The sequence below is a fragment of the Macaca nemestrina genome, chromosome 6, assembly GCF_043159975.1.
Source record: "Macaca nemestrina isolate mMacNem1 chromosome 6, mMacNem.hap1, whole genome shotgun sequence".
Taxonomy (NCBI): domain Eukaryota; kingdom Metazoa; phylum Chordata; class Mammalia; order Primates; family Cercopithecidae; genus Macaca; species Macaca nemestrina.
The window spans coordinates 98,304,678-98,330,692 of NC_092130.1; the positions used below are offsets into that span (position 1 = coordinate 98,304,678).

Consider the following 26,015-nt stretch of genomic DNA (forward strand, 5'->3'; position numbering starts at 1 on the left):
AGGCAAGTAAGTTCAATACCATACATTTTAGCCAGGCATCACTGTAATTTCACTGTATGACCTATCCAACTGGCTCAATAATCTTCTTCCAAGGCCTCCTTGTCATTTGACCAAAATGTGCAGACACCCTTTAATTTCTCCTAATTTCCTCCTCACTTATGCCTCGTAGTGAGTGCTTCTTGAAACTTTGGCTGAAGCACATGGTAAAAGCAGGATTCACGATATCCCAAAGTTCCTGCTGTTCTCTTTCTTTCCACAGAACTTAGAAGGTACTTTCTTCATGAACTATACTTTTAGCATTTATCTTCTTCTCTATTCTTCCCTACTTTGCCACTCCTAACTTCCTGCTTTATATTAAGTGTAATTTATCTGCTCTTTAGACCCAAGTTATCCCATCTGGGGATACATGTTTTGATTTTTGCCCAAAAAGCTGCAAACACAGTTCTGAGAAAAAATTAGTTTTATATTTTACAGGTAGTTCTCCTGTGAATTCAATAACACAAGAGTATTAAATGGCTATAATTGCCCTAATTTACATGTCCCAATAGTAATTTACCGTGTCAGACACTGGGGAAGCTACAAAGACATAAGTAAGGCTCAACTCTAGTCTTCAAAGAGATTAAAATACCCCATGCTCAATTCAAGCTACACACATATGAAACATATATCCTGAATAATACAAACCATCTGGTGATGTGTGTTCAAGTCTCCACAATACATGAGGGCAGATATTTTTGTATTTCTTTTTATTCACTGATGTATCCCCAGTGCCTGGAACAGCCAGTCCCTGGCATATAGTAAGTGCTCAGTAAATGTGTAAAATGAAGTATAGTCTACTTTTTTTTTTTTTTTAATTTTTTTTAAAGCCGGACTCTCTCTTTGTTGCCCAAGCTGGAGTGCAGTGGTATGATCTCAGCTCACTGTACCCTCCACCTCCCGGGTTCAAGCAATTCTCCTGCCTTAGTCTCTCTAGTAGCTGGGATTACAGGTGCCCACCACCATGCCCAGCTAATTTTTGTATTATTATATATTTTTTTGGATGGTGTCTTGCTCTGTCACCAGGCTGGAGTACAGTGGCACGATCTCAGTTCACTGCAACCTTTGCCTCCTGAGTTCAAGCGATTCTCCTGCCTCAGCCTCCCGAATAGCTGGAACTACAGGCATGTGCCACTACACCCAGCTAATTTTTCTATTTTTGGTAGAGATGGGATTTCACCATCTTAGCCAGGATGGTCTTGATCTCTTAACCTCATGACCCACCTGTCTCGGCCACCCGAAGTGCTGGGATTACAGGTGTGAGCCACCGCGCCTGGCCTAGTTTTTGTATTTTTATTAGAGACACGGTTTTACCATTTTGGCCAGGTTGGTCTCGAACTCCTGACCTCAGGTGATCTGCCTGCCTCGGCCTCCCAAAGTGCTGGGATTACAGGCGTGAGCCACCACGTCTGGCCTATAGTCTACTTTTTAAACACAGAATTAAGTACAGTGTACTCTGTTACCAAGGGTGTTTCTGTAATGAGATCATGGATAACACAAACTAACTCAGTTATTAGATATTAATAAAATGGGTAGAGTTGTGTTGGTTCATATTCAAGGGTTCCCAGCACTTTAATATTTCTGCACCACCAAGTAACTGCAGCTGCAAAACACAGCAGGGTGCATCTAGTTACAGAGAACACAGGGTGCTATAGGCCCATCCACCCTACATTCTTTCTCTTGGATTCATTTGGCCTTGACCTCTCTACCTTGGAAGGGTTTGTGGGATGTGGGTTGGGGGACAGGACAGAGAGTTCTTCTTTTATTTGTACATTTTGTGTTTATCTCAAGTCAGCAGCCTCAAACAACTCCCCTTCAACAGTTATCTTCATCTTTTTATAAAAGTAAAGTCCTACATTTATATGTACTGTAGTATTTATTAGGAATTTAGCACAGTTCATTGGCTCTGCTGGTATGTTTTTTGGAATGGTTAGTTTTTGTTAGTGCTCTGGTTACAATGTTACATAGATTCGGAGTCATTTTCTAACCCTACTTTCCCCACAAGCCCTGTTATTTCTAGTGTGTGATTTCCAAAATGGAAAGAGCACAGATATCCTTTTAGAGCAAAAATGTGGTACTGCAAACTTCATTTTAAATGAAGATAAGTGGAATTTGGCTGCAGCAGAAGATGAAAGAGAGCATTCCAGCTCTGGGAAGAGCATCAGCAACTCCCGTGTGGATACAGGCATGGATCTTTCTCAGGGGGAGGGGAGGATCCCCATCTGAAGAAGAGTGCCAGGCTCTGAGGAGTGCGTATGGAGGTGCAGTTGTTGCATGGTTTTGAACTGATGAGTTTTTAAGGAATTCAGAATGTTCTCTGGCAAAGTGTCTCAGAAAGCTTCTAGAACCGGAAGTGGCATGCCTGAGGGGTGTTCTAGAGCCATTCACCTGTAGGCCTGCACATGTGGATGCAAATGTAGAGAAGACCCCAGCAGAGAACCGGTAGGAGGCCGCTGACGCCATCCAGTCCCAGATAGCGAGAACCAGAAAGGTGGCAGTGGGCTTGAAAGGCAATGGTAACTGCAAAGACAGTAAAAATGAACTAATGGGAGTGGCTACCGGGAGTGGAGAAGCGAGGCCCAAAATTGCTAATCTGTATCTGGGCGACTGGTGGACAGAGATGTCCCAGACAAGGGGCTGAGAAACTGGGAACGGGAGCATTTGACTGGGCTGGGGTTGCAGCGGGGGGGGGGGTGGGGGGGGGGGTGGAATACAAGATGGGTTTGCCTAGCGCGGTGCCACGTCCTAACGCTTCGATCACAAACCATACTGGCACCTGAATTCATGATCATTTAACTCTGTTCTTTGCTCCCAGCCCTGGGGGTGGACATGGGGAGTTAGAGCATCCCCTCTCTGGACAAGAAGGCCTTTTCAGGCTGCTTCTCAAGCGCCTCCGAAACTGATCCGGAAACCGTAATTTTGAGGGCAGGGAAGCTGAGAACACCAAGCATTCTATTAGGAATAATCTTTGTGACTGTTGAAATTGAGTTTCCACACCTACATATTCAGAGGGCACGGAAACTTATGTCCGGAGCCGCCTCTGCGGGAAAGGGCGGCGAGGATGGGGGTCCAGGCGCCCCTTGACCCCTTTCCCGTTTCGGACTCTCCGGGGCCACCAGACGGCCGTTCTTTCCGCTCGGGCCCGTGTCTGGGGAACTGCTCCGAGCGCCCCGGGGCCGGCTCTCCGCCGGAGCAGCCCGGCCTCTCTGCCCCGGCTCCCGTCAGCGCCGCTCCCCGCCTCCGGCGCCCCTGGCGCCCCCGGCAGGGCTACTCGAAGCTGCTCCGGGAGCTTCCCCGGTGCTGCCCGCAGTAACCTCTCAGGACCCCGGAAGACGCCGCCGCCGCCGCCGCCGCCGCCGCCGCCGCCCGGCTGGAGCAGGGACCGGCTCCCAGGTCCCCGCGCCCCCTCTCGGGGATCCCCTGTCGCCGACTCCCTCCCGGATCCGCAGGACACTCCCCTCCGGAGGCCGGGCCTGGTCCGCCCGCCCGCCCGCCGCCCCCGTCCCGCCCCGCGCGCCGCGCCGGGAGCCCCGAGCCCGACCCCTCCCCCCGGACGCCCGGCCCGCTCGCGGGACGGAGGCGGCGATGGTGACTGGGCAGCGGCGCGGGGCCGGGGCCTGGGCAGGGCGGCTCTGCTGCCTCTTTCTCTCGCTGCCCCCGCCCCTCCTCCTCCTCCTCTGTCTCCGCGAGTACTAGTCCGGGCGGCCGCCGAGCTTGGCGCTCTCTCGCCTTGCCGCCTCCTCCCCCGCGCCGCGGACCCTCTCCCCTCCCCTGCGTCGGCTCCCCCTCCTGCCGCCCCCTCCCGCTCTCCTCCCGCTCTCCTCCCGCCTCCTCCTTCTAGGCACGGCCAGCGGGGGCAAGAGCGAGGTGGCTGTGAGGAGGCGTCACTGAAAGCCCTGGCTTGGGGAAGGCTGCGGGCTCAGAGCCGGAGACGCCGAGCTGGGGCAGGGTGAGTGGCAGGCGTCGGGCCCGCGCGCGCTGCGGGAGGGGACAGCCGGTGGGCCCGGCCAGGTGGGCGCCCAGCGCGGGTGCATGGAGAGCAGTTGCGGCTGGCCAAGCCCAGATTGCTTGCGCCGCGGCTGGCGCGGGAACTTCGCTTCGGCGCCCTGGGAGACCCCGCGGAGCGGTCGGAGGTGCTGCGGGATGGGCGTTGGGTGCTGGGAATGGGTAGGGAACAGCTGCTTCCCAGCGCCGCCGGCGGCCGCAGAAGTGGAAAAAGTTGTGCCGGGAACAACGTCTCCTCTGGAAGCCGGCGCGAGCCCTGCTCTCCGGCCGTCGCTGGCGGGCTTCGGACCGCGGCGCGTGGGTCCCGGGCGCAGCTCGGCGCCGGGCTCCAGCGCGCCTGGCACCGCGCCCTGGGGGCCGCCCAGTGGTCGCCCCTGCTGTCCCTGGTCCGTGGCGTGTGGGTCGCTCTGGCCACAGACGTCAGCTGCTTCTCAAATCTGGACTGCATTTTTGTGGGCAGCTCAGTGATTTGGGTTGCGGGCTGGAGGTGGGCGTGGAGTAGGGAAGACCGCATCTGGGATGGGCGGCTTGAGCCCACGGGATGGGCGAAGAACTGGGGAGACTCTGCATGTGTTTCTGGATGTTTTTAGGCACACAGTTTTTTTCCCCCCTTCCATTCAGAGGCCCAGTGTTCTTCGAACGTAGAAAAGCAAAGGGTTTTTTCAATCCCGTTCAACTTTTCTGTTATTTCAGGATGGTCATGAGTTCCATGAAAGTCCATGTGCTGTTTCAATGGGAGTGAGACCAGAGTACAGACAAAGTCCTATCTCCACCCCCTGTCCTCGCCTCCACCCGGGCCATTTCCTGTATGTCCCATTTGCTCTGCTGTAATTGTGTGAGTGTGTTTGTGCATGTAGGTTATCATCGGTGGGTGACCTACGGGGAAAAGACAACTTTTTGAAATCGCAACGCGGCCGCTATGGAAAGTGTGTGCTGGAGCCGAGGGAGTAAAGATTCGGGCGAGCCAGAGCTGTTAGAGGCTCACCCCAGAGAGGTAAACCTGAGTAACTGAGCTTGAAGGAACATTTATAACCTGCATATTGCTTTTGCCACTGGCCAGAGAGCTCCACTCCTGCCAGGTTTAAGAGAGGATCAGATACTGACTTCTTTGGTGTTGACTTTTGCTGGTATTCCTGATTCTTTCGTACTGGTTCTCTTTTAGAAACTACTCCTTTTTAAATTTAAGAGATAGAGAACACATGTTCGCGGGAAGAGGCAATGTTTTTAAAATAGGAAAGAGAAAATCAGATTCTCATTTCTTTTTGCTGTCATGCTATGATAAGCTTATTGATCCATTAGAAATCTGATTCTGATTTTGAAGTAATATCAGATGAAACACTATCTTCTTAGTAGTATTTTTCTCTAAGTGGTCACATGGAGAGCAGACTGTGTGGCTTCTTGTGTTTTTTTCTAGGGTGCAGCAAACATTTTATATCAGGAAAAAGACATTGTGTGTTGTAGGAGAGGAGGATGGGGTGGGGCAGTCATTTGTCTTCAGAGCAGCCTAATTAGGAAGAATAATTACACTGCAAATGAACATTGTTGAATATAAATTGAGTCATGATATGTGAACCAGTCATTTGTCTATAGGAAGGAAGAAGGATCTTTGTAGATGAGAACAAAGCAGTGCCTTCTGGAAGAAGTAATGTATGCTGTTCACCATATGCATGGGCTCGGTGTTGATGGCACCACCCAGTGTTTGGGCAGGGAGGAAAAGTCCATAGTAGGAGGTGATAGAAAAACAATATATAAAAAACTACATATTTCTTTTTAATGAACACTGTATGCACCTTCTCAACTTCTTTACTGCAAAGAATTGATGAAATGGTAAACCCAAATATAGGAGACCCAAACTTGGGCTGTTGGGCTCCAGATGTACCTAAACCTTGGGCATGTTATTTAATTTCTCTGTTTTTGTGTCTATAAAATGGTGAAGATAAGAATTCAACTCAGATAATCACCTTGAAGATGAACTGATTTATAGGACTTAGGATGGTTCCTCACACTAAGTGCTCAGAAAATGTTACTGATGATGATCAGGTTTTCCAAATCCCTAGGAAAACGTGGTGCCTGTTAAACAGCTAACGCAGAGATACCTGATTTTAGAGTGAGTAGCTCTGAGTTGAGGCTGGACCTGTGCCCTGCCAGCCTACACTCAAAAACACTGATCTTTCTGGAACTTGCAAGCTGCATCCTTTGGCTCATTCTGGTTAGCCTTTTCTGGGCTTCCATTTCCAGGGAGTTTGTAATGCAGGCACTATTTGAGTCTAGAGGTGGAACCCAAATGTGGCTTGCAGTTCCAGGCTACATGTCCCATTGCAATGGCAGCTTTAACTATTAGGTCCCACCAAAGTGAATATCCAAATTTTATTTGAGGTAGAAAGAAAACTGTAGTAATGAACATGATAAGTGCCTCTTTTGGAACTCTTAAAAGCAACATTTTACCCAATGCTTACTGTTCTTGGATACAAACAAGAAGCAAATAGCTAATCTCTAGAATTTACTCCAAAAAGCTTTAATATATGTCTTGGGTGCTGGGCCCGCAGTAGCTCACGCCTGTAATCCCAGCACTTTGGGAGGCTGAGGTGGGTAGATCACAAGGTCAGGAGTTCGAGACCAGCCTGGCCAACATAGTGAAATCCTGTCTCTACTAAAAATACAAAAATTAGCCGGGCGTGGTGGCATGCATCTGTAGTCCCAGCTACTCAGGAGGCTGAGGCAGGAGAATCACTTGAACCCGGGAGGTGGAGGTTGCAGTGAGCTGAGACGGCACCATTGCACTCCAGCCCGGGTGACAGAGCAAGACTCAAAAAAAAAAAAAAAAATATATATATATATATATATATGTGTGTGTGTGTGTGTGTGTGTGTGTGTCTGTCTGTCTGTCTGTCTTGGGGTTAATGATGCACTTCCCAGTTTTTGCTAAGATTGTGTCTGTCTGTCTGTCTGTCTTGGGGTTAATGATGCACTTCCCAGTTTTTGCTAAGATTGTGCCCCAAAGTGAACCAAAGGCATTGTTAGCACAATAGTGCTTACTGAGAAGAGGAACTCTGCTATGCATTACTCCTTCTAATTTAGGGAGAAAGCCTGTTTGTTCCTTAATTCATGCAGTCATTCATCCTGTCATTCAGCAAATACCTAGGTAGCCGCTCCCTTGGGCCAGGCTCTGTTCTGGACTCTGGTAACACAGCAAGAACCAAGAGCAGGCCTCTCCTCTTACATAGTACACATTAGAAGAAGAAGAAGAAAAAAAAAACAACAACAACCATACACCTCTGTTTTCAAAGGACTTCCATAGACCCTGGAAGCTCCCTTTTTGACTCAGAAGAGCTATACTAGAACGTGGCGTGTTGGGTGTCCTTGCCTTCCACTCTCCAGCCTGGTCAGAGGGAAGTGATCTGGCTGGGGCTGGGGATGGTGGCAGGGTACAGCTAGTCCTGTGGGTCTTCCAAAGGGAGAAGGGGTGGCCTCTTTCTTTCTGTTCTTTATGATAAAGTATTCAGTTTTAGTGGCTGAGCACAACTACTGGCCAGTGAAACAAATTGTTTCGCAGCAATGAAAACAAACAGTTCGCAGTGTACTGAGCACCATAAAGACAGCGCTGGGGCAAGTGAGAGCCAGACAGGCACTGGGCGACTCTGGCTCACTGAGGAAAAAAAAAAAAAGACTAAACATGGGCAAAGGAGATCCAAGGAAGCTGAGAGGTAAAATGTGATATGCATTCTTTGTGCACGGTTGTTGGGAGGAGCACAAGAAGCAGCACCCAGATTCTCAGTCAACTCCTCAGAGTTTTTTTTTTTTTTTGAGATGGAGTCTCGCTCTGTCGCCCAGGCTGGAGTGCAGTGGTGCGATCTCGGCTCGCTGCAAGCTCTGCCTCCCGGGTTCACGCCATTCTCCTGCCTCAGCCTCCCAAGTAGCTGGGACTAAAAGGGAGTTGTCAAGGCTGAAAAAAGCGAGAAAAAGAGGGAATAAGAGGAAGGTGAAGATGATGATGATGAATAAGTTGGTTCTAGCAGGTTTTTTTCCTTATCTATAAAGCATTTAAACTCCCTATATACAATTCACTTCTTTTAAAGAAAGAAATTGAAATGGAAGACTGCGTAACATTTGTTTTTAAACCGTACGTTGTCTTTTTTTGTATAGTTAACACATTACCAAATGTTATCTTTAGATAGTCTTGTCCTGGTGGTATTTTCTTTTCTTTTTGAGATGAAATCTCCCTCTGTCACCCAGGCTGGAGTGCAATGGCATGATCTCAGCTCACTGCAGCCTCCTCCTCCCAGGTTCAAGTGATTCTCCCATCTCAGCCTCCTGAGTAGCTGGGACTACAGGTGCACGCCACCACGCCTGGCTAATTTTTTGTATTTTTAGTAGAGATGGGGTTTCACCATGTTGGCCAGGCTGGTCTCGAACTCCTGACCTCAAGGGATCCGCCTGCCTTGGACTCCCAAAGTGCTGAGATTACAGGCGTGAGCCACCATGCCCGACCCTGGTGATATTTTCAGTGGCCACTAACCTTTCCTGATACAGTGTAGGGCTTGTAAACTGGCATGTAAATTTAAAGCAGGCTCTTGTTGGTGCACAGCACAAATTAGTTAATATATGGGGTTGGTAGTATTTTCATCTTCAGTTGTCTCTGATGCAGCTTTTATGAATGTTCTGCTAACTGAATACCATTCTGTAATTGCAGAAAAAAACAAAAAAGTTGTGGCTGTTTTGTTGACATAATGCTTCTAAGTAAATACAATCTTTTTAATTAAAAAACCAGCAATTTTTCCGGCATGTGAGACATATCAGCCTTAGAAAGGCAAAGAAGGAGTCAAAGGTAGGATCTGATCATCGACTTATAAAAGCCAGATTGTGTCCAGAGAAGAGTCTCAGCTGGCATTCGAAATACTTGATTCTCTCTTGGTGTAGAAGATGTGGCTGAAAGAGGAAAGAAAAGAGTGAATACTTGTTTCATCATGCACCTTTCAAGGTTTTGTTTCTTTTTTTTCATTACTTTAAAAACTGCAGTAATACATGATAAGATAATACGTAAGTTTGGAGTCTAGGAGGCTTGGAAAGGTATAGTGCAGCCAGGGCGCTGACAGTAGTTGTTGGACTAGAGTCAAGGTTGTGCTGGGAAGTACCTGAGGGTTTTGGGTCTTGGGCACTAAGCTAAGGGAGTCTGTATTTCATCTTGAAAGCTGTGCGAAGGCTGGTGCATTTGTAGCAGGTGAATGCTGTGATCATATCGCACTTTAGAAAGAGCTCCATGGCCATAAGGTGGGCTAGGTAACAAAGAGGGCAGGGAACAAGGTGAGCTGGGAGGCTAGGACCAGAGTGCAGAAATCCTGGCCGGACTGGGTGGCGGAGAGAGGAGAGGCCTGCAGATATTGACCCCACTTCCTGTTCATCTCCCGGGGTGGTACCCTAGGAGAGGGAGTGTGCACTTTGACTGTTACGGGTCATGGCACCTTTCACTGAGGTAAGCAGTTGTGGGAACCTCAGTTTGGAGAGAGATGGCAAGGAGTAATGAGTTCAGCTGAATCCAAAACTGAACTATAAGCCTTCCAAGGAGAGATGTCCACCAAAAAGTTGGATTTAGAGGCAGGAGGCGAGGTCTGGAGCTAGAGATGATAGAGGGAGTTCTTTTTACGGTAGTGGCAAGTGTTTGTAGGGAGGCCTCCCTCTCTTGCTTGGCATGTCGAGGTTTACTAACTGATGCTAGGTGCAAGAGTAATTTGTGTCCTTGTAAGTGAAATTTTCTCTTTGATCCCTTTACCAGGCCTGACTGGCTTGATTGTCCATCAAGCCCTTGACTTTGGCCTCAAATGACCAGGCGCGTACTGATGTGATTTTGCAGACTTGGTGAGGTCTGCTTGTTGTTATTTTAAACTGAGGTAGTTAAGAGGAATGTACATGGAGTGGTTGTGAATGTGTTTGATAGCTAGGATGTATAACTGATAAAATTGATACCACACATGTGTGTGTTAAGGACAATATTTGTGTCCTCCCAGATTCATGTATGTGGTGAAGCCCTAACCCTCTATGTGATAGTATGTGGAGGTAGGACCTTTGGGAGGTAATTAGGCTTAGATGAGATAATGAGGGTGGGACCTCCATAATAAGACCAGTGTCATTATGAGAAAAGGAAGAGAGACCAGAGCTCACTCTCCAGTGTGTGAGGATGCAACAAAAAGGCAGCTGTCTGTCTGCAAGTCAGGAAGAGGGCCCTCATCAGGAACCAAATCTCCTGGCACCTTGATCTTGGACGTCCCAGCCTTCAGAACTGTGAGAAGTAAACGTTTGTCGTTTAAGCTGCCCCATCTATGATATTATAGCAGCTTGAACATCTATATGTGTGTGTGTGTGTGTGTGTGTATACTGTACATTTTCTTAAATGCAATAAATATATTTAAGAAAATGTAAGATGAACTTCACTTGCTGAGAATGTAAACTAGTTTTGTGTATATCTACAAGATATTGAATACGGTTAAAGAGGTGTGTTATCTGCATGTTTTCCTAAACTTTAATCAGCTAGGTCAAGAGAAACACCCAACTTTGATTTTGAGACTTGGCAGGACTGGAAAGGAGAACCTCAGTGTATTTGGATTTTTCTTCTGGGTTTGTTCTGACTTTGATTTAATAACACGTTATAATGATTAAGTGGTTTTATGGAGACTATTTTACAGATATTTTTGTCAAACTTAAATAAGACTTCCAAGGTATTTACTTGGGGGTGAACTTTTGAAGTTCAGTCAAACTAACTTTTACAACTCTTCACATTAAAAAAAATAAGCGAGGAAACCTGTACCCAGTTATAGTATTTGAAAGAAGAATATTTGAGCTGGTTAATAATGAACAATGTTTAACACTGAGGTGACATCAGCAGTAGAAACAATTCTTTCCTTGTGCCTTAAGCACAGAGAATGGTTCAACTAGAGGTAACCAGGTTGTCTGGCCTTTGACTGCACAAGGGTAATAAGTGGATGATTAGTAGCCCAGGTTGATACACGGAAACTAGGGTGTTCTGACAGTTTTAAAGCTCTCCCTGTTTGTGAGACTAAGAACATTTCCCTTGTGGGTTGAATCTCTCTGGTCCTAAAAGCACACAGATTCCCAGGAACCCATGCATTGCTAATGGGCAGCTGCACACGTGTGCGGTTCCCAGGTCTTCATCTCCAACTGCTCTGCACACCCTTCCTCTGAAACATTTCCTTCCTTTGCCTTAGAGAGGGTGGCCAGGCTCTCCTACTCTCCGTGCTAGGAGAACTAACTCTTGTTTTCATGTCCACCAGGGATGAGGTTTACCTACCTTCTTTTTTGAGGTTACCAAATGACCCTCAAGGGCTACTGGTGTTAATTTGCATTTCATTCATTTGTGGCATAAATGAGAGTGTGCCAAGCAGGCCCCCGTGAATGCTTGTTGAATTGCAGGCACAACCGTTACTCCTCTTACTGCTGTGGATTTAGGGTAAGTCCAGTGGGGATGATTAATTATTGTTAGTCTGTGCAACCAGCAATAACACCTCACCTCATCCTTGCCTGCTTAACAGGGTTGGAAGGACAGAGACTAAAATTTTACCTGGTTATCTTAGTGGGGTTATGAGTGACTATTTTTTTTCTTTATTTTTCTGTTTCTCAGATTTTCTATAAGTAGCATGTTGCTTTTTGAAATCAGAACTAAAGAACTGGGGAAATATTTTGGTTTCTGTACAAAACTGTAGCAGTGGTTTTGGTCACAACATCGTACATCGCTTTACATCCATAGTGCATCTTTTGTAAGGCAGTTCCTGTCTTTAAACAGAACTGACATTCCTCCTCATTGTTGATATAGTTATAAATACTGGAAGACTGCAGGAATGTACCTAGGACTGGGGGCTGTGACCCAGATCCAGAATGGGGCAGCTTCCTCTGAATGATAGGGAAGACCCCACCCCTTATAGTGGGTATGTTTGGTATGTTTTCATAAACATTTTAAGTGTGATTTGTGAGGTGTTTCTGTTGTATTGATAAGAAGTACCGAAATAAACCTGGTTGATAAGAAATACTGAATTAAATAAATGCTGTACTGGCATGTTAGATTTTTTTTTTTTTTAATTTCACCGTTCAGTGGAACCTTAACCAGCAGTGAGATCTGAAATACTTCTTTAGCAACAAGCTCCCCACATGCCCGGAAAATTAAGAGGGACTCTTTTTCCTCTCCTGATTCTATTGTTCAGCATTTTCTTTCTTTCCACACTGTGCTGTGTTCTCGGGGCACCTGGAGTTCAAACTTCCTTTCTCCTGGGGCAGGCTGCAATTGGGCTGAATTTCACATGTTTTCTAGTTTTAAGGCATTTAGCCAGTTGTTTAAGGAAGGCTGTAATTGCATTCACAGGAACCTCATTCAATCTTCAGATAAGTGGTACATGGCACACACTTATTAAGGGCAAAATAACTTCTTAAAAAATTAACTTTCTCTTGCTCATAGAGAACACATTTTCTGAATTAAAAATAACAGACTGGATAGTCTGGGAATTACAAACTTACCAGTAAGCAGTGTTTCTGTATTTGTAAATGACTAACACTTGTATATTAAATAGACACATAAGAAAAACATGGCTCACAACTTTAAAAACAATGTAAAATCACATTTGTTTTCTTTTTTAAAATGGCCAGCTGTCCATTCTGAGAAGATGATTCTACATTCTGGAGAGGTATGTCTAAACAGATACTCTTTCATTTGCTCATGCTTATAGTGGGCCTCTCAGGGTTCTTCTGCAGTGGAAACTCATAATTACCGACTTAATTACTGACTCTGCGTGGATCCATGCTGTAATTCGTAGCATAGTGTGCCGGCTTAAACTGGTGACTGGAAGTCATTTTTGATCTGAATCCTTTTGGTAAGTGAGTGTGCTTAGGTTGTCTCGACTATTTATGTGGGTTTTTTTTTTTTTCCTCCAGCTTGTGCTTAAGTGTATTGTAAAGAAAGGGCAGCATGAGAGGGAACTAAGCTGATGTGTGAAATGTTTACACTATGTTGCAAAGCCAAAAAGAGCTGTAGCCAGTATGGGGTGAAGAGGCCACACTGAATAATAAGAACCCAAATGGTGGTGGTGGTGGGAAGGTGTGAGAGTTTGTGTATACACCTGTGTGGACAGGTGGCCAGGGGGCCTTTTAGGATAGTCTGACCAGCTGTGTTAGGGAAGAACCACTGCTCCTTTTGGTCTGGAAACTAGACTTCTGGTCCTTAAGCGGCTTCTAGCTTTCTTAATATCCATATTGGTCAACAAAACTTGAATGTTTTAAAAAATTTAAAAAACGTAAGAACTGCCATCCAATTAGATTTCCTCTAGTTTGGGATGTATATATTTGATTTTTGAAACCTTGATCATGGGACTTTCATTTCTTCTTGTGAAATTTCAGCTTTCTCAGTTCTGACATGTTCGGCCTGTCCAGATAGTTTTGAATTCTGACCCGGTCATCTGTCTTGTCAGCCTTCCCTCTGGGCCACAAGTCGTTCTTTGATACATGCAGCCTGTCAGTCACTCAGGTTCTTTGAGTCATTAACTGGTGCTGCTTTGTTAGCCTCCCCTTGTCATTCTCCTCCAGTTCTCTTAGTAACCAAGGGTGCATCAGCCTTTGCAGGCGGCCGGAGGGCAGAGGGTTGGAGTCTGTGCCAAGATACAGAGGAAGCTAATCATACCCGTGACCTCGACCTCATTAACATTGTGCTGGAACCAAAGAGCCAGCATTCCATGGTATTGTTTGACTTTGGATTGTCCCTGCTGATTTATGATCACGAGGTCTGTAGTCCTGCCCTCGAAGGGAGGCAGATGTTATAGCCAGATGAGAATGCGAGACACATTCAGAACTTACTGCTTCCTTTTAACTTCCTAAAAACTGGGCTTTGGGTTGTCAGCTATTCATTGAGTCCTGCTGATGGTGATCTGGCTCCAAGCAAACCTGAGTAAAGAGTGTGAGGGAGGAAGGAAGGCTTCTGAGAGGCTGGAGCCCGAGTGGGGAGGCTGATGTTCCCAGTTGTGGGAAGTCCATACCCCTTCAGCAGGGCTTCTCAAGCTTGACGGTGCCCAAGAACTGGCAGGAATCCTGTTAAAATACAGACTCTGATACAGCAGGGCTGGGTGGGGCCTAGGATTCTGCATCTCTAACAAGCTCTCCCCATGGTGCTGCCCCTGCTACTCCTGTGGAGCTCACTTTGAATAGCAAGGCCTCACGTTCAACTGGACCATGAAAGAGACTATGGAATAGGCAGCTGTCGGCCGACACCTGTCAGGGCTGGACTGTGCCTGCCAGGAGGGCCCATGAGGTCTGACTTGAAGTTGGTTGCCTGCTACTTAGGGCTGGCCTCTATTGGGATGAGACTGTGAGCCCTCAGCCCTGGCACTTCCATTTGGGCCTTTAATAGCTGTTGGGAGCCACTGTGCGGGGATGCCGTCAGTCCTTTAGGGCAGGGAGGTTATGAGCTCTTCCAGTTGAGATATGGTAAAGCTACAGGGGAAGGCTTCCCCCACCCCCCAAGTTAGTTAAAATGATTTCCTCATTTCATGTTGGTTATATTCCATAAGTTTAACTAGGTTAAGAAGGCGCTAACATCCTTCCATTAAACCTGCATTTTCCCACATACCCTGTAACTTCAAGGTTATGTGATTACAAAGCTTTTAAAAAGTTGCCTATTGTTTCATTTGGAGCATTATTTCTGAAACTTGCCTGACACTCTGCTAAGGTGCTGGCTAGACATATGTGTTACCAGACCCTACCAGGGGTTTTGGCTTCATAGGTCTGGAGTGGGTCTTGGGAATCTGTATCTTTTAAACAAAGCTTCTATGTGGTTCTTATGATCAGGAAGGCTCTAGAAAAACCGATTTAGAGAAGCATCCGTTTAGAAACCTGTCTGTCTGAGCCTGTGATATTGGCCATGTCTGAGGGACACCCTTGCCTTTTTATTTCTTGGCCTCTTAGATACTTGCTCGTGAAGGGCTGTCTTCTGTCCCATTGAATCCACTTCACTTTTTATCTTAACACATGCTTTTGCTCTTACAGAGAGGCTCTTATCTTAGATGGAGCCAAATCAGAGAGGCCTTTGTTAACAGTGTAAGAAGTCAGTTCTGTGAAGCCTTTATTTTTAGGAAGGTTTTACAGATACTGACTATTAAGTGCTCAAAGATACTGGACTATACAAGCTTTGGGCCTCTGTAGAGAAGTCTTTAAGAATGTCTTGATAGTGATTTTTCCCACTGTTTCCTACTTTGGTTCAGACACTGGAGATAATGAGCATTGTTAAGTAATGGATGACCAGAAATGGATGAACAAGGGGCCCTATCCTCCACAGACCAACTTGGTTCTGATCCAGGTGACTTGTGAGGTTAAGGAGTTTGCCCTTCCACAATTGTATGGAAATTAACCTCTATTCCTAAAGATGCAGGATCCATCTCAGCCTTACCTCAGGGGCAAAGTCAGCTTATGAGACCAATGAAGTAGGAAATGGTCAGTGTGGAGGAATCAGCTGGATATAGCTCCTTACCCAAAAGGTGGAATTCACTTAGTGTTGTGCTTACAATTCTACCATTAGAGAAATTGGGTGAAGTGTTTCCCTTTAAGCCTCTTATTAGATGTGTAAGCATCCATAGGACAGGTGATGCATTTGTGATTCATATGTTAACAGGAATAACTTAATAGAATGCTTCTTAGGATCAGAGTATACAGGGAGTGGACATTGATAGGGTGGAGTATGGGCCACTCTTCAAGGAGGGCAGAGCAGGATGCGGGGCCACAGATGGCAGCCTCAGGCACCAGGTGTCCAGGCAGCTCAAGAAAAGCACAGCGTGCCTGGGAGGGCACTAGGCAGAACTTGTTCTCATTCATTTAATTGGTGTGTGTGTGTGATGGGAACTTTAATATCATTTAAGATGCATTTGGCACATTTCTAATGTGGCCATTTCACATACGAGTTATAATGAAAAGCCAAGTGATCTATATATGAAAACTAAGACTAAACACCATAATTGTACATAGGATTGTTTTGGATGGGTTTTTTTTTTTTTAATATTTATTTATTTATTTATCTGGGACAGAGTCTCACTCTGTTGGCCAGGCTGAAGTCCTGTGGTGCGATCTCGGCTCACTGCAAGCTCCGCCTCCTGTGTTCACACCATTCTCCTGCCTCAGCCTCCCAAGTAGCTGGGACTACAGGCGCCTGCCACCACGCCTGGCTAATTTTTTGTATTTTTTAGTAGAGACGGGGTTTCACTGTGTTAGCCAGAATGGTCTCGATCTCCTGACCTCGTGATCTGCCTGCCTCGGCCTCCCAAAGTGCTGGGATTACAGGTGTGAGCCACCACACCCGTCAGGTTTTGTTTTTTAAAGTCAGTTTAGTTTTGAGAGAGAAGCTAAATCCAAGACTTGGAAAATGATCCATTTTCTGTACCTGCTTAGCAGGTGAGCTTGGCCAGCAACAGAAACCTTCCCTTCTCTCAGGGAAAGGGGGGATGGTGGGAGTGTTGGGGGCATCTTTCCCAGGGGACTTGAAGAGAAGGGCTTGACTCTCCTGAGATTGCATGCCACCTAGATAATGTGCATTAGCTCATGCTTTCTCTTTTGTATCTGTAAAGAATCATTACATTTGCAGAGTTCTCAGCCTCTGGCTGGCAAAAAGAGACTGAACTTGGGCATTCTGCTGCCAAAGCCAAAGCTTGTGTAAGTGGTGGAATATGTTTTCAGAACAGAGTGGGGATGGGTTGGGAGATTCTCTTGTCTCTGCTGCCGGAGTAAACCAGAACTGACAGAGGACTTACACAGAAGCACTCCCCAGGGACCAGAACTCTGGGAACGTCTATGAAGAACTGACCCACTCCACGGCTCACAGCCATTTCCCAACTCTTCTTCCCTTGGCCTCCCTGCTCTGTCCCTAGATTGGGCTTAGTGCCCCACATTCTAAGATTCATAAGATGTTCCTCCATGTTCTTGAAATGAAACATACAAAAAATGAATCCATTCTTATCACACATAAAATATCTTTGTCCTCAAGGGGGCATGGTACTCAGGAAAGATGGAAACACAGCCTGTGAAAGGCAGAAATTGATAAGAACTGTCTGTTCTGCCTCCCTGACCTTCCTGTGCCGTCAGCTTGCTCTGCGGCCTTGGGCAAATCATTTTGCCTCTTTGGACTGGAAAGGGTGAGGGGATGGAATCCAGGCCTGAAACTCTTATTCCAGGTGAATCCATATGGCTGTGTATTCAGTCATTTATTCAACACATGCTTATTACACCCCTCAGAAAGCTCACAGTCTAGTGGGGAGAGACGGGTGGAAGAACCGTGATCGTTGAGGGCTAGCAGGTGTGGCAGTGTGTTTGGCCATGGAAAGCCTTTGGAGGTGTGGGACCACAGGCACAGGGGCCGGTGGGGAGGTCAGAGGGCTGCAGCATACAAACACAGGGTGCTGCCTGAACATGGGGAGGCAGTTGGGGTTTCTGCAGCACTACTTGAGGTGCGCTGAGAATAGTGTCCTCACTGCCCCCATACCACGCATGACTTCCTGTGAGTTCCTGCAGCACAGCCACCCTCATGGTGGCATTGGTGTTGGGGGTAGGCCCTGGGAGCTGAGTGGAGCATCATCTCCCTTCATGACCTGAGTGCTATTTTGATGCTTTGGCCTCCACCCCTGCCCCTCATCCCCTTTTGTAAAGAAAGTAAGAGCTATAAAAACATAAACAAGAATGTGAGAACTTGCCTGCTGTTTACAGAAATATGCTTTTTTGTGGGGGAGGGGTAATCTTTTTCTTTTTTTGTAAGGAGAAGATAGATATTCAAAGAAAGAGGAAGATAAACTGGGCTCTTCTGAATCCTGAATTACTTTATGGCTCCTGGGCCTTGGTGTCTTTGTAACCACAGAGTTTGGTTCACTCTCCAGGAAGAAACTTGACCCTCTGATAAAACCACATGGAGCCTTCCAGGGCAACCTCAGTGTTTCATTTATGGAGTGGTCAGATTCTGTATCTAAGTGGGAGGAGAAATGTCTAAAAGGAGAAGCATGCGTTCTCTTTCCTTAAAGCTCGAGTTCGCTTTGCCTGTCCTAAAACAGATGAGGGCCCAGGAGAAGAGGAAGGGCCTTGCCTGCACTACCACCTCCACCTCCCCACCTTAAAGGTGGCTCAGTCCCCTATCCCGTTGGTCCCCAGGACTGGGAATGGTGCCATGCATAAAAACCAGCTTTGTGTATTTTTTACAACAGAAATGGGCTTCAAAGCACTGTGGAGTGTGAGGCCTTGAGCACAGAGTCGCTGTTGGGTTAGTAGGCTGGGCCAGCTCTGTACTCTGTCCCCCAGGACTTGCCCTTAGCAAGCATCACTGTCACCCAGAGGACTTGTGAAAACACTGAATGTGGGTCCCACCCCAGAGATTCTGAGTCACTAGTACTGGGACGGTGGAGAATTCGTGTTTCTGACACATTCCTAGGTGATGCTGCTGCACCACACGGTGCCACTCAGGCCCTTGGTAGGGGTGTGTTGAGGCAGGCAGACTCTGCCCCTGAGGCAGTGGTGCTGAGCTATTGTCTGCCTGGCAGGAACCACCTCATGCTGGAGGAACCTGGGCTTCACGACTGGTGGTTTGCCGGAGATGCTCGGGGGAGCTCAGCTTCACTTCTGACCATAAGGATTGTCTTTCTGTCCTCTCATGACACACCAAGATGTGGCATTTGGGGCAGCTAAGATGGGGTGTTGTTGCCTCCTTCCAGTTTGTTCTCCTCTCTGGTGTTGCTGAAAGCCATCTGAAACATCCCAGTGTCCTCTTCTATGTCAGAGCTTGCATTAGCCTTAAGGTAAAGTCCAAACTCTCCTAAAGCAGCTGCAAGAAGGCTTCTTGTGATCTGAAATGCTTCAGTGGGCACCAACTTCTTTTATGAACTGTGTTCTCGCTTCCAGGACTCTCCATTTTACTGTTCCTTTTGCCTGGCATGCTCTTTAGTTTGGCCACCTCCTCATTTTAGCCCTCCCTTGTTCTGGGGAGCTTCCTTTGATGCCTTGGAAATCAGCTGGTGCCTCTGCAAAGGCTCCCATGTCCCCTTGTATTTTCCTCCCTTCAGCTCCTATCAGCTGCTCAAAGTCGTGAATGCAACCTATTTATTTCTCTTTGTGGACTGTAAGCTCCCTGAGGGTAGGAAACCCATTTATGCAGGCATTTCCAGGCATATAGAAGGTGCCTGGCATATAGAAGACCTTCCTAATCATTCTGAGATAGGTACTGCAGGGGAGGAAACTGAAGCACAGGTAGGTTAACTACCTGGCTGCAGTTACCCTGCCACTGAGTTGTGAAACCAGTATTGTCACCTAGGTCTGTTTGATCCAACCCCTTGGCCAGGTAACACTAGCCTTGTTTTCTGCTCTGAGACCAAAGAGCTTAGCCATAGGCTGCGGATTTCTGCTGGAACCATCAAAAGACTGGCTACTCCCGTTAATAATAAAAATGACTTTTTCCAATTGTTTTTCAGGTGAGTTGGGAAGCAGACTCTTGAGTTGACAGCTGGCCTATGGTTTCTGCATTTTGTTAGGAAGCACCTCATGCAAGTGAGGGACCTGGGTCTGCTCACAGCCAGGTGGGTGTCCCTATACTATAGATATGACAATGCACTCTGATAACCACCCAATGTTCTCATTCAACAGAAAGAAAATCCTTAAATGTGGGGCAGCGGCTTCTCTAAGAAAGGTGTAAATTGGTCCCTGTGGGTGTTGTGAGTGGCCTGGTAAAGATGTTTACCTGGCTGGCTTGCTCGTGGGCATGGCTGGTTTTCTCATTACTCAGCCCTCTTTCCTTTGTTTCAACACCCTTTTCTTTTCTGTTTAGGTCCGTGCTTTAGAATTCCTTTTCCTCCTTTAAGATTCAGCCTAAATTTCTTTTTTTCTTTTTCTTTTCTGTTTTTTTCTTTCTTTCTTTCTTTCTTTTTTTTTTTTTTTTTGAGATGGAGTCTTGTTCTGTAGGCCAGGCTGGAGTGCAGTGGCATGATCTTGGCTCATTGCAAACTCCCCCTCCTGGAATCAAGCCATTCTCCTGCCTCAGCCTCCCAAGTAGCTGGGACTACAGGCACATGCCACCACACACGGCTAATTTTTGTATTTTTAGTAGAGACAAGGTTTCGCCATATTGGCCAAGCTGGTCTTGAACTCCTGACCTCAAGTGATCTGCCTGCCTTGGCCTCCCAAAGTGCTGGGATTACAGGCATAACCCACCACACCTGGCCCCAAATTTCACCTGTTTATCAACTCTCTGAATGAGAGGCTTTTCAGAGTGTAACCTTTTTCTGCTTCCCAGCAAAATGAATGGCCACTTCTCTGTGCTCACACAACACGTTGAACTTGTCGTGGTGAGCTTTACTTACTTGTTTGTGCTCATCTTTTTCCTCTTGTCTGTGAGTTCCTTTTGGTACCATCTCCCACCTAGCTTGGTTTCTGGCATGGAACATATTTTCAATAAATGGAAGAATGTTCGTCCCAAGTAGCATAGGTTATGCTAGGTCATGGAGCCATAATGCTCTAAATGGCCACCTGTGGCCATGAGCAGCCAGACTCCTTGGCTGACCTTGGAGAGACAGAGTTGTCAACTAGACCCTGGAAGCCCCCAGGCAGCCCTACCCTTGGCATACAGACCACCATAGGATTGAACATTATCTAAATGTAAATGCAGTAGGGAACAAACAGTAGACTTTCCCAAGGGGCAGCCTGAAGGAGATAAAAATATGTCTCAGTGACTTGAGCATTTGTTTTAAAGCACAGTTTAGGTTTAAATAATTTTGATATGACACTTTTAAATCAGTGCACTTGAGTCTTCCCTACTCTTCTTAGAAAGTTGGGTGCTTTGAGAGGTATGCAGATTGGCTTGAGTTGATCTTGCATTATCCTGTGGGTTGGGAGTAGAAATCCTCAGGGCAGTGGATCACCTGAATGTTGGAGCCAGAATGAGAGTTGAGTACTTTCAGGAGCTGCTGGGTGGCTGAATTCTCTGATGCCTGGGGTGGCACTTAAATCTAGCCAAAGACTACTGCCACTAGGAGAATGTGGTCTTGAGGTTTTGCCCCAGCCTTATTCTGCTTCTGCGTTAACACTACACATTGTTCAGCCTTCCAGTTGCCATCCTGGGTGTTTGCAGCACTAAAGCAAAAGAAATTGTCTTCTGCTTTCTGCATGTGCTTTCCACAACCTAGTAGAAGTTCCTGGACAGTAAGTGCCATGTGAAAATAGTCACTTCCCCATGGTTTCTTCTATGTGGTGCTGAGACCCAGCTGTACAGCTTCCTGAAGGAGAACTGAATGACAGACAAGGCAGTAAAGGAACCTTGACTCCCAGCTGACCCTCTTCATGGTCTTCAAGTTTCCCAGGGCTTGGATAGAAGGAGGATTTCAGCTTTGCCCGAGAATGTCTAGTCTCCATGGAATCAGTTTGTCTATCATACTTGAAAAATAAGCTAAGAAAATACATGAAATGAAAAAGCCCAGATGTTAAAATATGCATGGGTTTTAGCAGTCTTTGGAACTTGAGATGTTACTGAATGTTTGTGTCACACCATCCCTGAAGAGGCTGCTGCAGGGCATTTGCTAGGAGTCTGGTCTCCACACTGCCCCACGCAGGGAGAGTGCCCCTGCTGGCCACTTCATAATGAGCTGCAGTTTACCAAGCTTCCAGGAGATATCTGATCCTCAGAGCCCCTCTTGTTTTACAATGCAGTTCTAATCATGTTAGGAAAAGCAGCAACCATGATGGAGTAGGTCAAACCCTCAAGTTATTGAGCTGCCCGGCTCCACGTAGGGGCTCACCAGGTGTGTGTTCAGGCTCACTTCACAGAGGTCGTTAGTTGAATCTTGACTACCCCAAGTAGTCCAAGAAGTGGTTTAGTTCCTGAATCTCCTTAAAGCTTCTGAACTTGTCATATGTGTTTTGGACTTGTTAATAAGGTCCTGTGTTTTCATTCGGTGAAATGTTTACTATTTCTGAAGATGGGACTGCTAGTGCCTTATCAGTTGAATTTGTATGTCAGGGTGTGTGTGTATTTTTAATACAGCTGCTTTTGTACATTGGACTTGATCCAAAGACACTGTCCAACATGGGCCCCTTGTGTCAAGGGTTGACATTTGGGAGAAATCAGAGCAAAGGCAACTAGCAGACACAGCAGCTTGTCTCCTGATCTGGGACTCCAGTGCAATTAGCATACTCGGCTCTGCCTCACAATTTCCTTTATTGCTGAAATGTCTGGGAACCAGGTATTAGTACAAAGATTAATACATGGTACATCCTCTCTCAGCCTTTGTTAATTTTTTTTTTTTTTTTCAGGCAAAATCTTTATCTTCAGCTGTAGTTCCTTAAAGAGGAAGCAAAGTCTCTAAAACAGCCTTTCAAGTTTCATTGCAAAGCTACACGCATATATTGACACCTCTGGGAAGAGTTTGCTCCATTCCATTTCCAGAGCACAATCAATGCATAATTTAGGAACCACCTTTTACTTGAACCAGGTAGCTTGTCAGCTGTGATTGATTGACTAGTTTGTCTTATCTACTGTAGGGGTTTTGTTGTTGATTTCAAGAAAACGTACAGGTACTTGTTTCCAGGAAAAGTTGATTTTAAATGGAATATCTTAGACTTTTTCCCTCACAGAAAGATTGGAGGTATTGTTTTATCACTATCATGTCCGCTTTCAGTTAAGAAATGTCTGTTTCCTGTTCCTTAGTGTCTTTTTGACACTATGGACCTGTTTTAGAAGGAAGTCCTTTGGATGAGTAGTTAATAGGAGTAACATTTTCAAATAGGCAAAAGACTGAAAAAAAGTCTTCTTCCATCTCTTTTAATGTTAAAGAGTAAACATCCTGCATTCTATATGATTCCTTTTCCCTATGGATCATTCTTATATCGAGCAATGTCTAAGACTTCTAAAATCCTGTTTTCTCAGGTTTCTTCTTCAAATCTGGGGAAGACTTGGTTGGCTCCCTTCAGACCTCTTCCATGGATGCTTATCTTTCCTGACTTTATTTCCTAATGGCCAAGCTTCAGGGCTCACCTCGCCTGCATTTCATCTGCTTGCTTGACATGACTGCAGAGAAGTCCTTCTTCCCTTTATGGCCACAATCTGAAAAAGAAAACAAACAGCTGAAGCTCTCCTTGCAGCCCAGCAGGCTGGGGAAAATAGTTCTCATTCTCCTTGTTCCTGGGTTCAAAGTGCACTTAACATTTTACGGGGGTGACCAGCCCTCCCAAGGTGCTGGTTTGAGTGGGCCTGTGTTTTAGCCGGGTGGACAATTAACCATGCTGACCTCCTCCTTTTTGCCATTGCCTTTCTGGCTGAGTTGATGCCAATACTCTGAGTGAGAAGGGGCTGCTGCTCCTTTGAGCGGAGCACCAGGGAGGGGTGGGGAAACATCTGATCTTGTTCAAAGGGGATGTCTCTGAAGCATGAAGATTGAACTGATTGTGACCCCACCCTGGGGGAAGGAGACATTCTCTCTGGAGAACAGGCCAGGAGGAAGAAGCAGGCAATTACTAATCCCATTGGCCTGTGGGCCTTCAGGGTCTCATATCCGTTTAAAAGAGAGAGAATTGGGGTTGAAGGTAATAAAGTAGGCCTTAAATTAGAGGAGCAGGGGGTCATTTTATCTAATTTTGTGGTTGTTACTGAGGAATAAAAGGCAGAGGAGATAATTTCATTAGCCCTTTTGAGATCTTTATCACAGCAAGATGGCATTTTGGGATCAGCAGAGCCACACAGGGCCTGTCCATGTCTCTCCTGGTAAAACGAGAGCTCGATTTCCAGTGTGCCAAGGGAGGGGCCGGGAGGCACAGTAACCCTTCAGGGCACTGTGGTCAGGAACAGATGGTATCTCCTGCCACAGTGAGAGGTTAGTGGCTACAAGTTCTGATGTAGGACTTGGCCAGCTACTCAGGAACATGGCATTCCATCTGAAAATGAAGAAATCCACCAGAGAAATGAACTCCTGCAGAGTTGGGACTTTGTCTTTTACTTCTGAGGAAGGCTTGTGGGTCCTCTGCTGTTGACTTGATTTATTTGGAGCATAGTGGTCATCAGACAAATTCCTTTGAGCTGAGCATTATTCGAGTGTCAAACCACGTGGTAGAGAGTTAGCAGAGAGTCACAGCTGTGCCTTCTGTCAGATGAATGCAGTTCTGTTCAGAGTGGTAGTACCTATTTGGGGCTTCATAAATGCCCTGCTGAGTAGGCAGGTATTTCTGTTCATGTTTGCAGAGAGGGAGTGAGGCAAAGAGAGGTCCTGTGACTTGCCCGAGGTCTCCTTGTAGGGAAGTGGGTAATCTGGATTCTATCCCTGGACTTCTAACTTTGAAATTAAGCTTTCTGTGATCAAAATTAGTAGAAACAGGGAAAAGGATGAGGAGGAGAGCAATAAAGGTTTCTTCAAGAGAAAGGAGAGAGAAGTAGTGGTGAGAAACAGTTCTTTGTGCTAGCCACCAGCTGGCACCATTCCCCAAAAGCAGCTTGGTTTCTTTCTGTGGGGAGGGAAGCAGAGTGACCAGGGGAGACAGGGAAAGTGAGGGAGGCTGGAGATGGGAGGGTGGGAAGGGCTTTTGGAGCGTCTGACACAGCCTTAGGCAGATGCTGGTTAACTTCAGGGCCTGTGCATATCATCCGAAAGCACAAGGCATCCACTGCCTCCTCAGGAGTCTTGCTGGTTTATTTCTGGGGCCCAGCTTTTCCCATGTCCGTCTTCATTCACACCCTTACTGTCTCATGTCTGATGGCTTTCTTGTCCTCAGCGTCTTCCTCTCTACTCCATACATTTCTGCTTACTATATTTGTTTTTTGTTGTTGTTTTGTTTTTTTGAGACGGAGTTTTGCTCTTGCTGCCCAGGCTGGAGTGCAGTGTTGCGGTCTCGGCTCACTGCAACTTCTGCCTCCCGGGTTCAAGCAGTTCTCCTGCCTTGGCCACCTGAGTCGCTGGGATTGCAGGCGTGCACCACCATACCTGGCCAATTTTTGTATTTTTAGTAGAGATGGGGTTTCACCATGTTGGCCAGGCTGGTCTCGAACTCCTGACCTCGGGTGATCTTTCCGCCTTGGCCTCCCAAAGTGCTGGGATTACAGGTGTGAACCACCGCGCCAGGCCTACTTACTATATTTCAACTTAGCTCTGAAAAAAAAGGAAAACTTCTCTTGAGATGTGCTTGTGAAGACTCTTATCCACTGTTAAGTACATTTAATCATAGCTTACTTTTGTATCGTGCTTATACAATACAGGTATTTTCCCCTGCCAGTTGATGAAGGAGACTGCGGACACCTCCCTTTCTGGTGGATGCAGTGCCCTCAGGAACTCCCAGAAGGCAAGACTCCAGCCAGGGGTTCTCCTGAAATGTCTGACGGGAATTGCTGGGGGTGGGGTGTGGAGAGGGAGGAATGTGCACTTGATCCCCTAAGGCTTCTCCGTATCCTGTACACGAATCTTCGACGCTCTCTACGCGGATGCAAGAGTCCTCTTGCTTTGGCCACGTGCTGCTCCTTTCCTTCAGGACTGTGGCTAATCAGAAGTTGGCCGCACTTCAGTGCCTCTTAAAGGCTTTTTTCCCTGGCTGTGTTCAGGATGTTGAAGTGCAGTGTCAGAAATGATGTGAGTTGATGAAGAAGAAATAAACAAACCCAGGCAGTATGTGAGGAAGACTTGGCAGCCCTGCTCCTGTTTTTCTTTAGTTTGGATCTGAGGGAACCAGATTTCCTCGTTGGAAGGAATGGGGCTATGAGAGTCCCTGTGCCATGGAGCCTGAGATGTGCATGCCAGTGGGCCTTCTGGACTAGGGCACCAGTTAGTTTAATAACTGTGGGATGAAAATGTGTAGTTTATGGTTGGCAGAATGGAGAGAAGTCACATGGCCGCAACCTGAGCTATATGTATGTGGAGTTAAAATAGCATCTGTTCAGGGAGGCAGAACATTCCAGAATGCTTCAGTCCCCTCTTGGAGCCAATGCAGAGAGTGGAGAATAG

General features: G+C 46.6%; 1 protein-coding gene across 3 annotated transcripts in view; it reads left to right on the forward strand.

Annotated features, from left to right (window-relative positions):
* Window positions 1-3,605: 3,605 nt before the first annotated feature.
* The window catches only part of LOC105475098 (LHFPL tetraspan subfamily member 2), a 162,953-nt gene continuing 140,543 nt past the window's right edge, over window positions 3,606-26,015 (forward strand). The window contains exons 1-2 of one of the 3 annotated variants that reach the window (XM_011730095.3): window positions 3,606-3,985; window positions 19,518-19,622. The gene's annotated coding sequence lies outside the window, so the exon portion shown is untranslated. Of the gene's footprint in view, window positions 3,986-4,898; window positions 5,036-19,517; window positions 19,623-26,015 lie in introns of those variants that run through there. The other 2 variants (XM_011730094.3, XM_024790778.2) reach the window with 2 other exon arrangements.